The sequence below is a fragment of the Botryllus schlosseri genome, chromosome 12 (genome assembly GCF_051294905.1).
Source record: "Botryllus schlosseri isolate E-star chromosome 12, Bs_hap1, whole genome shotgun sequence".
Lineage (NCBI taxonomy): Eukaryota > Metazoa > Chordata > Ascidiacea > Stolidobranchia > Styelidae > Botryllus > Botryllus schlosseri.
The window spans coordinates 8,159,522-8,176,583 of NC_137247.1; the positions used below are offsets into that span (position 1 = coordinate 8,159,522).

At 39.1% G+C, this 17,062-nt stretch overlaps 1 long non-coding RNA gene across 1 annotated transcript; it reads right to left on the reverse strand.

Annotated features, from left to right (window-relative positions):
- Nucleotides 1–15,067: 15,067 nt before the first annotated feature.
- Nucleotides 15,068–16,791, reverse strand: LOC145452807 (uncharacterized). The gene is made up of 2 exons (XR_013919521.1): nt 15,790–16,791; nt 15,068–15,305 (listed from the first exon to the last, which is right to left on the reverse strand). It is a non-coding gene; the product is annotated as an uncharacterized LOC145452807 (long non-coding RNA).
- Nucleotides 16,792–17,062: the final 271 nt, after the last annotated feature.

Consider the following 17,062-nt stretch of genomic DNA (forward strand, 5'->3'; position numbering starts at 1 on the left):
CAGTGCAACAAAATACTGCTATCCGCTCAATATACCTTCTAGGACCACGAGATAGTGCTCAGCAATCATATAGATCCCTCAACATATTAACAGTTCCTAAAATGTGCTCTTTAGAAATTGCAAAGTTGATGCATACCATTACGACAATATTTCCGATGCATTGTTAGGCCTATTCCTCCTCCGAAAATACGCCCATAGTTATAATACCAGATCTGCATCTTCTAACAACTATACTTCATACCCCGTGTGTCTTCAACGGCTCAAAGATCCATTGTCTTTTTAGGACCAAAACTATGGGGTGAGATTCCAACTGAATTCAAAAATATGTCTTTCAACGAATTTAAATATCATTATAAAAAGCACCTCTTGTAATCATAACCAAATTGCTATTGTTTTGTTTCTTTATTCTCATACCATTGGTACCATTTGTACTGTTTACATGTTATTTTACCATCTGTTTAATTACTTGTTTTTATGGCTAGATTGACAGCAGCGATATGCTAAATCAATAATTATAGATACACATGTATGGGATATATGTAATTGGTGTTGCATATAGGCCTATATATGATTGTCTGTATAATGTATAAGGTGACCAGCTGACTTGATGACCTGATGGTCGTATCGCTGGCCATCATTTCACCGCAATACTTTCTTGCATTTGCAACTTCTGTATGTCTGTCACGTTGTGTATTCAATTAGGGTTACCGTTATTAGGAAGCCATGTGTAAGGAATACATTGACAGTAACTTTCTGCACTACGTCGCTACTAGGGATGGAGTGAACCTCTGAAAGGTTCAGGTTCGTGTGAACGCGAACCTTTTAGAAAGGCTCTGTGTAAACGCGAACGTGAACCTCATGACGTCACGTGACGTCATATTTCTAATTCTAAGCCTACATTTCAGTGAGGTTATAGCCTATATTAATGTACATTGTACACGATACTTAGCGACGACTCCGGTCGCATAATGCCACAATGCGGAAGTACATACTGACGTTTTAAACCTCGCTAAATGTTACAACTATTGGGCGATCAAATGATATAATAATCACATAAAATCAATATCCTCCGTCGCTTTGCCAATAATTTTGACGAGTACTTGCAACGCAAGGGCATATAAGCTTACGTCTTACCGGTCTAGACCAGACCGGACAATGTATTTGGCGTCTGAGTATTGCTACGTTGATATTGAGCAGAGCGGAAAACTGGTTTTCATACTTGATACTGATATTGCCCCATTAACAAGTTATACAGTAGTAGCCAACACCCCAATCGCACGGATTTGGTTTTTATGATACAATAAACATGTGATGAAATCAAAATTGACCCCGTATACCTGCTAGATTTTTTACATCAGACAACGATATCAATTTCATTAATTGGTTGAATAAGCATCATTCGCTGACTACCTACCAGATATGAGCATTGATTAGGATTAGGATTTGAAAAAACAGGATTTGTGAAATGTTGTCGGATTTGGATTAGAGATTTTTTTCTGAACGGATTAGGATTTGGATTGGATTTACCTATTTTCTGGGAGATTGATATGTCGTGTGGCGAATGGTGACAAACTTTATTCAGATCAGTTATAAATGTACTTATACAATTGAATACAATGTTCTTTCCAATTCTCTACTAGTTGCTGACGATTACCCCTGACGAGTGTCAGCCGAAAATATTCTGATTCATTCAATACACTGGTCTACACAAAATTTCAGGTTTGGGTTTTGACGACTGATTTTGACTAATTTTGGGGCGCTGAATCCGAATATGACCTCAGATTTTCTCCATCACATCACGTTTTTGAGATATAGAATATCTCTAATTTTTCAAAAAATTCAATTTTTGACCCCCTCTGTTGTCAAAACAAGGAATTCTGATTCAATAAACACTGTTTTACCTGCATTAATTTAGCTTTAATTAGCAAAGAAGCATTCTATATTAGATTCACACAAATTTGAGTTGTTTTTATTAAAATGCCCAGGAATAAAAAAAATAGGCATGCAAAAGAGCAACCATAATAAAATTAAACGCCACAGGATGCAGACGAACATTTCGATAGGACAGTAACAAGGTATCATATGAATTACAACTGAGAGTTCACACACTATACACATATACATTCCAATGAAGTGTAAAAATTCTTAAGACAGGGACTTGGGCACGGCGAGATCAGAAACAGTCAAAAAAGGAGCTTTCATAAAATATGAACTCTTCACTTATAATCTTTTGAGGGACTTTCTTTTACGAACAGCATCTGGAATTTCTCTTTTCTAACTCCAGCAATAGTCGGCTATCATACGAAAATTCAGGTACAGGTGGCGACTATGTCCTAGTCCTTGCTCGCACCGGATTTTCACAGGTGTGGGAAATAAATGAATCCATTAATCCCATCGACCTTCATAACGCGCCTCCATAATATTAATATCTTGGCGGAAACGTTCACCATGTACTTCACTTACTTTCCCAAGGTTTTCTCTAAACTCATCCGCACGGTTCTTCAAATCGTTAACTTTGATGTTCACACTGCATCCCAAATCTTCAAAACGAAGCAGTAGCTCCCTTAAGAGGTCTTTCCTAATTTTCTGCTTTTCTGTTCCCAAAAAACAGCACCGAAAGCATTCCAAGCTCTAGACTCGAATGGCAACATTGATTATTATATATACAAGACTTTAATTCTTTGAAATTTGCTTAATTTGAGGTCCACTGAAAATCCCAGTTCTTTTTTCTCTTCGTTGAGACCAGAAAAAGCTTAACAATATCCTTTAAAACACCCCCCTTCACGATCCAAAGCTTTTACACATTGTTTCATGAGACCAAGTTTGATGTGAAGAGGAGGCAAGAGGATCTTTTTGTTATCAACAAACTGATCACGTATGATATTTTTGTCTCCAGGCGTCAAGGTGTGCCTTGGAGGCCGCTCTTCTTTGTTCCAATGCTGATCCTTGACCCTGCTATCCCAGTAGCATAGGAAACGTGGGTACTCGGTGTAGCCACTTTGTTGCCCCAGCAAAAAGTTCACCATTTTCAAATCTAGACAGATGAGCCAGCCATGGTCATGGTGCTACAACTTTTCGAGAACGGTTTTGATGTTCTGATACTCTTCTTTCATTGTTCATTGCGATAAAAAGTCACGCTTGTATCAGCTTTGGGAGTTGCTCTTTTGCATGTCAATTTTTTATTCCAATGCATGAAATTTCAATAAAGACAACGCAAATTTGTTGGAATATGATATAGAATGCTTGTTCGCTAATTAAAGCTGGATTATTGCAATTAAAACAGTGTTTATTGCATCAGAATTCCTATTTTTGAAAACAGAGGAGGGTCAAAAATTGATTTTTTTTTCAAATTATGGATATTTCATATCTCAAAAACGTGATGTGATAGAGAATATCTGAGGCCATTTTCGGATTCAGCGTCCCAAAATCAGCCAAAATCAGTCGTCAAACCCCAAACCTGAAAAAAAAGTTCAAATTTGTAGACCAGTGATATGAATATACTATTCAATTGTATACTGAAGTTTTGTACCTCCAAGAAGCTCTTCAAATGTACTTATGGTTATAGGTTATCTTGAATCAAGGCAATCGTTGGTTGTGAAAGAAAATGTTCCAATCCCTCCCTTGCATAAATTAGCATTTTTTCTGAATTTCCAGTTGGAATCGGATTAGGATTGGACATGGACTTGAATATGAAAAACTTATGGATTAGGCTTGGAATTTGGATTTGAATATTCGGATTTGGATTGGATTAGGACATGGAAATTCCAAATTCGCTCATCTCTGCTACCTACTAGAGTACTAGTGCGGAGCATGGACCGGAGCCGGATTGGATATCCGGCCGGATTTTTTCAATTTTGGCCGGACCGGATCGGAGTCGGATCAGTACTTTTTGATACGGCCAGAATCTTTATTAGTAAGCATGACTTTTCTCACTGAATAACTACCAACTAAACGTCAGTAACCGCCAAGCCAGTGCGAAATGAACGAGCCATATTTATAAATTCGCGGAACCACGTACCGTACCGTATCGACTTTATGCACACTTTGCACAGTCACCACAAGGCATTCGCTACAATATTATAGTCTCGTTGTACAGTGAAATGACTTGTATTATGGAAGAAAGTAATTAAAGCTCCTAATGCAGAAGCGAAGCCGAAAGTCGAGATATCAAGGGCAATGAAAGTGGAATATGGAACAGTGTTACCTCGTTCAATCGCACCTGTGAGGGTAACTAATTTGTATGTGTTTTGTGTCAGCAGTTAGAGAAAGAATGCTCAGTGGCACATCACATTTATGCACCCACATTAAAGATAAATGCATTTTATCTAAAAAGATAGCATCAGGGCAGTGTTCGATGTCATAATTTGTGAGAAACAAAAAGATCTGCTGCTCCGTTGCACAGTAATGCCATGATCCAATTACTTGAAACTGCCAAATCATTTATTGTGATTTGTGAAGGATTTTACACCATCATGCTATCCAGATAATGCTGTTAGAAGAGGAGTGCTGCTGTAGAGAAGAAGAGAATTTCCAGCAATTTGAAATAAGCTATCGACGAATATGGAATGATTGCGTTCACCACAGAGATGTGGTGTGGACTGATATCACTGACTGCAAGGGTAAAGAACCCGGGTACACCGGCTTTCTGATCACCTTCCATAAAGAAGCAAGCTCTCAAGATATGAAAAATGAAGATCAAATGCCTCCCCAAAATGAAGAACTGAAAATCTGGCAATTTCAGTCAGTCAAAAGAATATTTCGCCTCTCACACCGATCGACATTGACTTTTCCTTCAATAGCAGCATCCAATGCTGCCAGTGAGTGACTATTTAGTACATCTGTCAATGCCGTTACAAAGAAAAGGTCAGTCATGTCCTCTTTCACCCTGGAATCAATAGTTAAATAGAACAGCTCATTGAAATAAACCACTTGCTAAGTCTAAGTTGGTATAATTACTTCAGATAAAGGTTAGGCTTGGTCTTGGAGTTTTTTATTTATTTGTTCGTCCTGTTTAGGCCAGGGGTGTCAAACATACGGCCCGCGGGCCGCATCCGGCGCGCCAGACCATTTCATCCGGCCCGCGAGGTCATTCTCAGCAAATGGAAAATTATTGTATAATCCAGCCCATTCCTAACAGAAGTTTAGATTATTATAACCATGTATTTGCAGTGTTGAGTTCTAACCCAAGTAACCAACAGGAACAAGTGGGTGACATTAAATAACATTCTGAGGAGGTTAAGAGGTGCAAAATGAGTTCAGAGTTTGTCAGAAAATGGACCAAATAATAGTATTCACAGAGGCAGAAATGACAATGCGAAGCCGTTGTAAAATACATGGAGCTACACGAAGAATATAATGCGTATATCTTTGATCGCACTTCCGTTAACCTTAATCCAGGCGTGTCAATCATACCGGCCCGCCAGATGGTTTCCTTCGGCCCGCGAGGCAATTATGAGTATATTGGAAAATGCGTGTATTATTCAGCACATTTCTAACAAATGATGAGATTTTTAGTAAAAAATACTTCCATTAAATATTCCTTCAAGAGAGCACATGTCGAGTATGTTTACAAGCCACATTTTAACAATCCGAATGCAGTGTTGTGTTTTGCATGCTCACCATTAGGAGCAGGTCCCTGACATTGACGCTCAATCCCGAGAAGGCAAGAAAGTGCGTATTCTATTCATTTCAGTCTTTTATAGAAAACTAACTAAAAACTAGTTATGCGCAGAAGCGAAAATACCGATGCGAAACCGTTACATGCATGTTTAACAGAAAATATAATCAAGGTCTCTAACCTCGAGAGAAACCCGAATCGCGATATAATAATATGAAGCGAATTCCAACGTCCGCGTTCCCGCGGTTAAATCTTTTGCATACGCATGGTTGATGCCAGTATACCACTAAAACAAAGGGAGCATAGACAAAGACATATGCAAACTTATGTCATTGTTAGAGCCACTGTTTTGTCGGCTTATAACTGTATTCAGCCGCCCAATCATCGTATTATTGCCAATTCCACTGCGATGTTTGCGAATAAAGGTGTAGCTAAAATAGTATCCCTATGACTCGTAATACATTGTGTATAGACTGGTTACTAAAGTAGCCTATTCAAATAAAAAACAAGAGTATGGATTTGAGGTATTTTGGGATGGAGGGATTTTCATGCGGCCCGCGAGCGATTTGAAGTGTTGAATCCGGCCCGCGACGTCAGTTGAGTTTGACACCCCTGGTTTAGGCCATATAGGCCATATCGTCACCTCCAGTCAAATTTTATGTTTGACGAATCAATAGAATGTCTGCCTGTCTAATATTCAATACCAACCTGTGAACTTGCAACTCATTGTCATGTTGTTTTAGTTTCAATTTTCAATAACAAACCGTGAGTTTTTGATGCCATGTTTCTTTTTTTGCAATATAACCTTACTCGTATCGCATAATCCACTGTTTATGTAGTTGAATAGAAATAGGTACTGGCAGATGATTGTTATCGGAGTTTTTCGGATCGGATATTGCTCCTTTTACGAATCCGGCTTCTGAGTCGGATTGGAGTCGGACCAGAGAATTGAACAACAGGATCGGAGTCAGACCAGAGAATTTGTCGATCCGCCTAGCACTACTATACCTACATGTAACGTATTTCGCTCTTGATGTCGTGTGATTGCGGGTCAAGCTCACAGCAGAGAGTCGCTAAATATTCACAAACGGAAAGCTGGATAATTCGAGCAAACTTTTGTAACAAAGCAAGTAAAATATTTGAGATTGTCAAGGTGAATGCTTGTTTATTGTTCATTTTTATGCTGCCAGTGCCATGCATAGAATGACCCGCATCAGCTGAAATCAAATAAATTTTAACCAAGGATGTTGCAATGACGTGAAAATTGCAACATATGGAAAGGGTTCACAGTGCAGAACCTTCCAAGGTTCGTTTGTGAACGTGAACCTCTAGATTTCTGAAGTTCACACACAGAACGCGAACGTGAACCTCACGTTCACACCATCCCTAGTCGCTACGTCCAATTATATCTGAATGGTATGTGGCCGCGCCTATTTACCATTAGCTGAAATTCATGCGCATAATAATGGTATAACAGTGGTTCCCTTCACTAACCTGCGGGCCACTTACGCTAATTTACAAGCCTTCGCGGAACCTCATATTTTCACAGTGTCAAAAAAAAAATCTGTTACAATACACATCCAACTACACACCTAATACATTACAATGGATTTTACTGGTCCACAATGTGACCTCTACATTAGCATAGTGTTGAAGGAAGAAAATCATTAAAATGTTATCTCCTCACAAACCGAAAACACTATAATGGATATTTATTGCAAATCTGTTTGCCTTCTGCTGTTCCCTTTCAGATACCAGTTCAGAAATGCGAGGGTTGACCTTGGAAAGTGTTGTTATTATTATTATTATTATTACACACAACAACAGTGGCGCTTATCGCCTGTGTAGGCCTTGTGCGCCACGACAATGCATTTAGTACAGTTCAGTATCTTTGCTTTCGGTCTTTTCGCTCTATTTCATCTTCGCGCACTCCCACACTTTCATACATTCATTCTTGCTTTGACTTCGGGTCTCTGCTGCCGTTTTCGGAGCTCGGCTCACTCTGTCTCTGGGCTTTTTTTCAATGCACTGCGTTAGCAGCGGGATCGGCGATGAGGAGCCCAGATAAACCGAAACCGAAAACACTATAATGGATATTTATTGCAAATCTGTTTGCCTTCTGCTGTTCCCTTTCAGATACCAGTTCAGAAATGCGAGGCTTGACCTTGGAAAGTGTATTAGTATTGGTTGGTCGAAACGCAACAGCGTGATACCAATTGCTTAATTACAAATGAGCTCATAAATATTGGAGATAGAATTGTCACTTCAGAAGGAAGTGTTTTCGATTGCGAACCAACCAACATCACTTTTATCAGTCAAATTGTCATATGAATCGTGTGAGATGGAGCTTGTATAATGGTAACGCAACAAAGTGTACATATTTTCGAAGATTGTACAATGTACATATTTGTCGTGTCATTACTAATTTTGCGTTAGTCTCCAAAATACATCATCCAATTTCGAATGTAGCTTAACCAAATACCTGCGTAACGTATACGACACCCCTATTAGAAATTTCTTACTTAAGTACCTTTCTACTTCCAGTGGAATTATTTTGACATGCATTGGAAATTGAGACTTCTATACTTGCAATTCGGTAAGACTTAACTTGTACCACTATACTTGAGTACCAATTCTGACTACTTTGACAACCTTTGATGATATCACTTCATCATATGCAACACAACAAATGGATTTTTAATGATGGTGATCGTCATCAACACTAGCGGTGTCGTCCATGAATGAACCGTAAGGGGTAATGCAGTAATATTGCAGGTGCTATTACACGTCTTATGGCTGAACGAATGACTCGATAGTCTTGCAAGAACAATGTAGCTTCCTTGCTTTCAGATACAGAAGGAAAGCTTCGAAACACTAACGTAGCTAAAAGCCAAAACTTTCTCATGAAAATCGGCATCACTTTTACATCAGACATATTTGCATATTTGCGTGGAGCCTATCAATATTCAAAATCCACATGAGAGATATTGGGGCTCTAAAAACCAATATAAGTTAATGTGTGTATGTACGTATATTATTTACCAGTCAAAAGAGAAACAAATAACAATAACAATAATATTACTAACGACGAACAAATATATGCAGCAAAAGAAAAGAGTAAGGGGGTGGGCAAAAGAAGGATATACTAAAACCACCGTGATAATCCAAACCAGATTTGCCTCTGACAGTTTACATTTAATAATGATCTCGATACGCCGAAATAGATCGTGGGTATAGGCGCCGAGTTACGGGGTGGCGGCCACCCCATACAATCAGATTAAACGCCGGCCGTTTGTGATTTCAAATCATCAGCGCTGTCAATTAGCGAGTCCGTGATAACGCGTAAATGGCAACTATTTACGATTAACCGATACGCTCGCGAATAATTGAATACGCAGCCTTGTCGGTGACGACGAACTAGTGCTTAAAACGCCCCAATAAATTGTAATCCGTGATTAGTAATCAGACAGTCGAAGCAACCTCGTTTACGACGTCGATTTCGTCACGCTTGCACTCAGAAACACTCGTCACTCAGCTTTATCGGTAAATTTCATTACGTGAGCTGAGAGAGGATACAAATTTGATAGCAATATATATATATATGCAGTCCCCGATCATATTGACCTATTCAATCATGAATTAGATAAATTTCCAGCGCTTCGCGCGGTCAGGCAATATCAACTGTCTCACTGTACAGCACTGCAGGGTAGGATCAATTAAATTAATACAGTTCAATTAGAATTAGAATTAAAATTGCAATTATTCCCTTGCATGTTTCAGTTGCATTACAATTACGATTACTCCATGCTAAAAATATCAACTTACAATTACAATGACAATTACAATTACTGTTAAACATGTAATTGATTCGGTAGAGAGGTGCTCTTTGACAACCGTAGCGACGTAATTAGCAACAATCACAAGCTATTCATGTTTCATTCATGATACGTAGAATACCCTTTATTTTTAAAAAAAATAGAACATTTTCGAACTATTCCCAATCATGAATACTGAAAAATACAAACACAGAAATTTTTAAGCGACTGGTAACAACCAAAAGTTTGAGCGACTGGCAACGACTAACGACGAATAGGCTACAAGACGGGCAATGAAATGTAAATAAACGAAGTCACAAAGCTGAATAAGGCTGTTCAAGTGTTCATTCATTTTTGAAATATTAAGATTTAGACTATATTGTAATTTACCAAGTGTTCTGTTGCCACTGAAGTATGGGAAACAGCTTAGCATGGCTGAATCATCCGGTTAACGAGGTACGCATAGCACACCTATTTCAAAAGGCTTAATTATTCTTTGTTGTGCTTGTCAAATTTCAATAACAATGTAATGTAATTAAAACTGTAATTAGGCAAAAACTTTGTCAAATTACAATTACAATTACACAAAATAGAAATGATTCAGTTACAATTACAATTAAAATTACATGAAAAATTGTAGTTAATCACATTCAGCTCAATTACAAATTACAATTGATCCAACTCTATACAGCAGAACAAATTTCGCTGAGAAGTAATGGCAGAAACAGCCCTATTGGGTCTATCACCCCGTGGGGCCCAAGACCAACGTTTGGGGGCAGACTAAGTGCTGTTTTGGTCCTGACTGTATGACCATGAACACACTTTAAACCACCGGCGCCAATACCATCTTTTGTATAAATGTAATCAATCAATTTCGCATTTCAGAAAAAATCCACGGAAGCATTCAAGCACCCACACTTTTATTACCAAAGTGGGTAAGCGTCCTTGTGCCCTCGAGTTTCAACTAACAACTAACTTTCGTTTGTTTGTTTTTTTACGTCATTAGTTATCCGTGACGTCATGACATGTTGAAAATTGTCGCACCCTTATACGAAACTTCATAAAAGCTCTTCAAACTGCGACACATTCATTGTACAATGTACGTACATAGTTTTTCAACTAATCCCTCGCGTTTTGGAGCTAAATATGGACTTTCAAAAGCTCCTACCAAAACCTACATTACATTGAAATGGTGATGTCGTTTTAGCCGTCTTGATTACCGTATATTTCATAATGTATATTGGCTATGTGTTGATCGCTATCCACTATTACATGAAACTGGTGTGTTTGATCTCACTTGCAAAAGTGCATCTTTCAATAGGCAGGATGGTATCGCAAACTTTTAGATACGTAAATAAAGCCGAGACGCAGGAACAGCTAACCCCGTCAGAATCAAGCTAGCCGATGCAACTGCAGTTCGAAACTTTTACAGAGCCCAGTATTTCACTACGGTGCAAAGAAAACTATAGTCCGTATCTACATATTATTTATAGGGCTTTTAAATCGTTTTAATGGTGCAATACGAACCAAAACTAAATGCATATCTAATATATATCATTACCCCTTATAATGCTCTCAATATCAGCCCATCTACAGGTTTGGCTTTTACAATTATCTCATCGAAGAACTCTGCCATATAAGAGCATATAAATTGAACTAATGGCTAGTCATATCTGCTTGGCGTGTCTGGATTAACAGATATATATAACGGGGCGGTGAAAAAATTTCAGCTTATTTCTCGGAATACACAGAAGGGAAGGATATTTTTAGAAACTATTATGTTCATTATAAATAGCGGATAGCTTCCTATAGGCAGGGACTTTCTGATGGTATAACAGCAGAGTGCTTTGCCGCAAAAATATGATCGTGTTAGTCCGTGCGCTGCTCCTTATATCGATGTCATTCATGCAGTAAGAAGCAACCAGTAAGATCGTCTTAAACCGGTCGGCCTTACCGGTCACTCACGCTTCAAACCTGTCACAGGTTACTTGATCCACCATACTCTTCCCTTCGGTTATCGGATTTTGCGTAGCTACTTCTTCAGGTAATTTTCAACCTTATCGTAGAATTCCTGAAAAAAACATCCGGCCCGATTTTATCGAAACGTCTCCCAACTTTTTTGAGGTTATTGCTGGCAGTAGGTTAAAATGATAGCAATGCTGCTACGTAGTGTATCGAAGCTACTAGGGATTGCGCGAACCCCTGAAAGATTCTGGTTCGTGTGAGCACGAGCCTTTTTGAATGGCTCTATGTGAACGCGAACGTCAACACGAACACGATCCTGTGACGTCACGTGACGTCATATTGCTAATTTCAACCCCATATTTCCGTAAAGTAATATATCAAAGACACGATATCTAGCGACGACTCAGGCCACATTATGTCAGAATGCTCTTCAAGAACATGCGGACTTTTAAGGAATCTCTAAATGTGTCATTTGGAAAAATCAATTGCTATAATTATTCCATAAAATCACTATTTCCGTCGCTTTGCCTATACACTATGGTGAGGACTTGCAAGGGTATATATAGGCTTACGCCTTAACGGTCTAGGGCAGTGGTTCTCAACCTTTTTGTCTTCGCGGACCCCCTCAAGTTTTAGTTCAAATTTAGCTCAATTATCGTGCAACCGTCATCTGTCTTGTGCAAATATCAACCCAAGCCTAGTGATAAACAGCAACAAAACGCCCGTTCTTGAAAACAGTATATACTATATGTAGAAATATGGATTGAATTTTATTATTTCGAAGGGATTTTTGCAGCTGTATTTCTTATTTCTTGAAATATGTCGTCGTGTCTTCAAAATTCACGCCTTCGATTTGATATGAACAAGTGCCGAAAATTCATTTCCACGAAGGTAGCTGACGGCGAATGTAATTTTAACGCCTGACGCTTCCGACGACACCTTTGATCACGATCGCAACATCTATGGCACCAAAATTGAGAAACAGATTTTTCAATGAAGTTATCACTTTCAGACTAGTTATTTCTATATAGAAGCTCATCTTCAAGATATTCTGGAATAGTGGTTATGGAGGCATATATCACAGGAGAAAATGGATTCCGTGATGAGAGTTTGATCCCTTTCTTGAGACAGACTAAAAAAACTATTTTTAACAAACTTCAACAAAACATCTTTAAACAGCATTATCTTTGTATCAGTAGGCAATTGGCAATTTGGAAATTAAAATGAGTTTACACCAGGGGTGTCAAACATACGACCCGCCAGACGATTTTATCTGGCTCGCGAAGCCATTCCGAGTAGATTGAAAAATGCTTGTATTATCCAGCACATTTGTCACAAATGTTGATTTGTTTGGAAGAAAATACTTCCGTTAGATATTCCCACTAAGACAACAAATGTCGAGTATGTGCGTAGGCCACATTATCATCACTAGACTACGGCGTTTTGATTTCACACTTGTTGATACTATAGGAACAAATCAGTGACATTGACACCCAATTTCGAAAAGGCAAAAAAGTGCACACTGAGTTGAGTTTTATGGAATAATATGCCAAAAAGTGGTTATTTACAGAAGCGAAAACGACAATGCCGGACCGTAATATGAAGTTTACATTGATAATATATTATTTACGCAAAAAATATAATTCAAATATCAGTACATGGTCGCGCTGCTCTATCATTTCTGACTCAAAAGGTCCCCGGAATCTAGGAAAACCTGAATCGTGATTCAATAGGTATACAACAAATTCCAAAGTCCGCGTTTACAGTGTAATCTCTTGTATTTCTCACAACGCATACACACGGCTAACACCAGATTATGACTTAAGTAAAGGGAGCATAGAAATAAATGAACTTGTATCGTTGTTACCGCCACTGTTTTAGCAGCGGTTCGTAAGCGTAACCAACCAGCCAATCATCGTCGTCAATTCCATTGTTTGCGAATGAAGGTGTTGATGCTTGCTGTAGCCTAATAAAGCCCCTATGATCCGTGATACAATTGTAATATACTATATTATCTATATATGCTTGGTAATAAGGTGCTCAAGATAAAAGCAAAGCGTGCGGCCCGCGATCATTTGGAAGGTTTGAATCCCACCCACGACGTAATTTGAGTTTGACACCCCTGGTTTACACAGCAGGATATTTAATCTCATACGGCCATTCTGTTGATGTGCATACTGAAGCATTAGCAGTTTGAAGCGAACCTGCTTCGTGATTTCCCTAATTTAAAAAAGTTACAAATTCGTTTTCAATCATTTTGCAAATTTAGAGGTCTCGCGGACCCTCGGTTGAGAACCACTGGTCTATGGCTCTAGGCCAGGGGTCACCAACACGCGGCACGCGACCTGATTTGAAATATCGGAAGAACGCTTAGTCAAGCATTTTGAATTGCTGAAATTGATTTCAGTTTAAATATATTGTTGTTGTTGTTCAAAGTAAGCAATTCTCTTACGGCCAATATCACTATTCCTCACTAGCTGATACGGCTTCGGCTATGGTAATATCATTCCATGGCGGAAGAATTTGATGATATCAATGGACATTGGAAATATTACCTTGACGTGGTATGGCCCACGACTGCCGAGACCGACGCTTGGAAACGACTAAGGGCTCCTCAAAAGACCAATCTTTACGAGGAGAAAGTTTTCTAGCAAGTACCGTGTCTAGCTAACCCCAATATCGATTCTTTAGTCCAGGGGTGGCTAAACTGCGGAAGTAGAAGGAAATTATGAGGCCGTCGACACTCAATTCGATTGGAATGTATTGGCGGCCGTCAATATGCAAATTTAATTTACGAATTGACTCCCTAATTAACGAGAGGTTCGAATTATTCTTGAAATTTTATTCGCGCTATGCGCGGGGCGACGCGAGTTGATTTTTGATTTTAATATGGTAGTGTCGTTCGTGATCTGCACCCCACAGTACAGATGCGAACAGCAGAGGAAAATGATGCGGCCCATAAAGAAATACCAATTTGTAATCGTGTTCTCCTCATCACGAAGGAAATTTATTTCCGGTAGGCCTGCGTTTGGGCGACTCCAATATCTTTCCACTATACCGACGATATCAATATCGACATATCAATGACGAAATACACCGTTTTCGCGTTTCGTGCGACTAGAAATCCAACCTCTTTGGCTATTCACAACGTGACTACTCGCGCAGCACACAAGTGCGCATAGTAAGCCTATATGAGTAATTATTGATTAGTCCGGAGTTCAACGGCAATTGTGTAGATGACCATAGTAGTCCACGAACACCGTGAATACCACAAACAACGACTACAACAACGGCGGCAATGGACAGGACATGGACAATTTACCGTGGATAGATGGCCTCCACACTGTAAAAAATAAAAACCTCGATTTACCGCGAAATGTTTGGAAGCACGGTAGCCAGACATTTCGTGGTAATCTAACATTACCGTTAGTCAATGTAAATTTAACTTACACTCGTCCGGTAATCTCACTTTACACGCCAGACTATAATGTTATAGTCACCTCCGGTATATCTAATCTACATGTTCTCCTGTACATTTGCGATCGCGACTGTCATTTTACCGCCTACCTACCTACATGCTGTCTCTGTAAATCAGGATTACATACCAGCTTGTAAATTCACGCACATCCATACCTATCGCAAAGCAACCCGATGCAAAAATATCGCAACATTTTCTTCACATCCCCAAATCGACATTGGAACAAACTGTATATTCATTCATGATATCACGATGAAGTGGTTATCGATGGAAAAATATTGCTGCTGGAGGTCTAATTCTTCTTTAGGAGACATGCAGTAACACAGGTGGTCTCAAGAAAACGTGAATTAATTCCACCACCGGCCAAACTTCCAATTGTTTCTTTTTCTCGTTCTCATTCCTTCTGTGTAAGTAGTATCTTGCAGTTCCACTAAAAAGAATTCATGCGTTAGTCGCTATATAAAGCAAAGTTCCTAACCTGGACAGTGGACATGACATTATAAAGACTAAGACAAATGGGCTAACAAAAATATAACATGTTTTGAAGTACCGGTACTGGCACATTGTGTGATGACGGCTCCGCCTTTTACATGACATAGCAGAGATTCATGACTTAATCTCTGTATTGAAGCAAAAGGTTCCTAATTTAAGGTGGCTTGTGTGGCAAACAAATCCAGCAGTGGATGAAAACATATCTATGCTATGGCCCGAAAATGACATTACCAAGCCAACAGTTTCAACTCCTCCGCAGCGCCGCAGCGGAGTATGTGGTCACTATATAAGTCGACAAATATCCCAAAATAGAACAGAGAATGCTGCGAATGAAATATATCAATCATGAAATCTAAGTCATCGAGTGCTGGTGTGCAGAGTCAGATATTCACGGTAACAAATACTATGTAGTACTGTATTACCTTTTAAGATGCGTATTCCATTCAGCATTCCTAGGAATCTTCAACGACCGTGTCCACTTTCTTCAAGCACAACAAGCTTCGCTCCACCCTTTGCTCAAATCTCACTAATGGCCACTGGCCAGACGACACTCGAACGCGATTTCGAAATAAATGGTATTCATCCGCTGACACATGACACCATAATATTTACTGGCCACGTTATAATGTTTGATCTGGGTCGTTTTTTCCATACAGAAACATTTAGCATTGCATATAGTCCCTTTTCTCATCAAATTTCGTATAAATTGATATATATTCCATGTGTTGTTCACTACTTACTGTACTTACCTAACCAGACGCTGCTTGTGATGTCACAGTTGTGCGTTGGTTGTTTACTACGAATCTCAGAAAAAGCAGTCACCTTATGTAACCTTGGTCGACTTGTCCGCCATTAACAAATGGTCAGCTGGGCATGCGGTGCTGATATTTCTAGTTTCCCCGAGCAATATTATACATCCTGAACTAATTTTCGAACTTATCAGCCTTATCCGTGACAACGAATGTAACCAGCGAGACTGGCCGTACAGCCGTTGCCTTATAATATAATATGGCTACGGTATACCACATTAGCTACGATTGTCAGTTATTTCTTGTACCCTACTAAGCTTAAATTGATACTAGGGCCAACAATTTCGGTATGACAGACCCCAGTCTCGCAAACGAGGTTCAGTCAGGTGACATCACCTCTAGAATGATATATCAGTAACATTCAGTTCTACGTATACATTGGCTGCAGCGATTTTGATGCTAATCAATTTTGCCAATAGCCCGGTAAACTGCAGTAACGAGTAACTGTCAGTAATTTTGCGAAGAAATTCTGGTAACTTACTTTACAGCTATATTAAGGTAATATTACATATCAAAATGTAAAATGACAAGCTACGTACAGTAATTGGCTGCGACCGGTAATTCGTGGTAAAATTTAAAGAGATTTCCCAGTAAATCTACCAGATTTTTTACAGTGCAGTTATTTCATTACGATTATGCATTGGAATACGGCCGTAGGCTACATATGTAAATGAAATGCGGGCGTGAATAGCAAAAGGTTGCCCCCTGCTTTTGTTGCTGAAGAATATTGTCAGCTATCGTGCGCAGCTCATAGTTCAAAATACAAGAAAAGTGATAATAACACTGGTCAACATAATGAAAAAATATTTATAGGCAGAACATCTGAGAGCCGTTTCTGGGGGTTTTGAGGTTGCTGAATACGAATATAACATTCATTCGCTTTGTC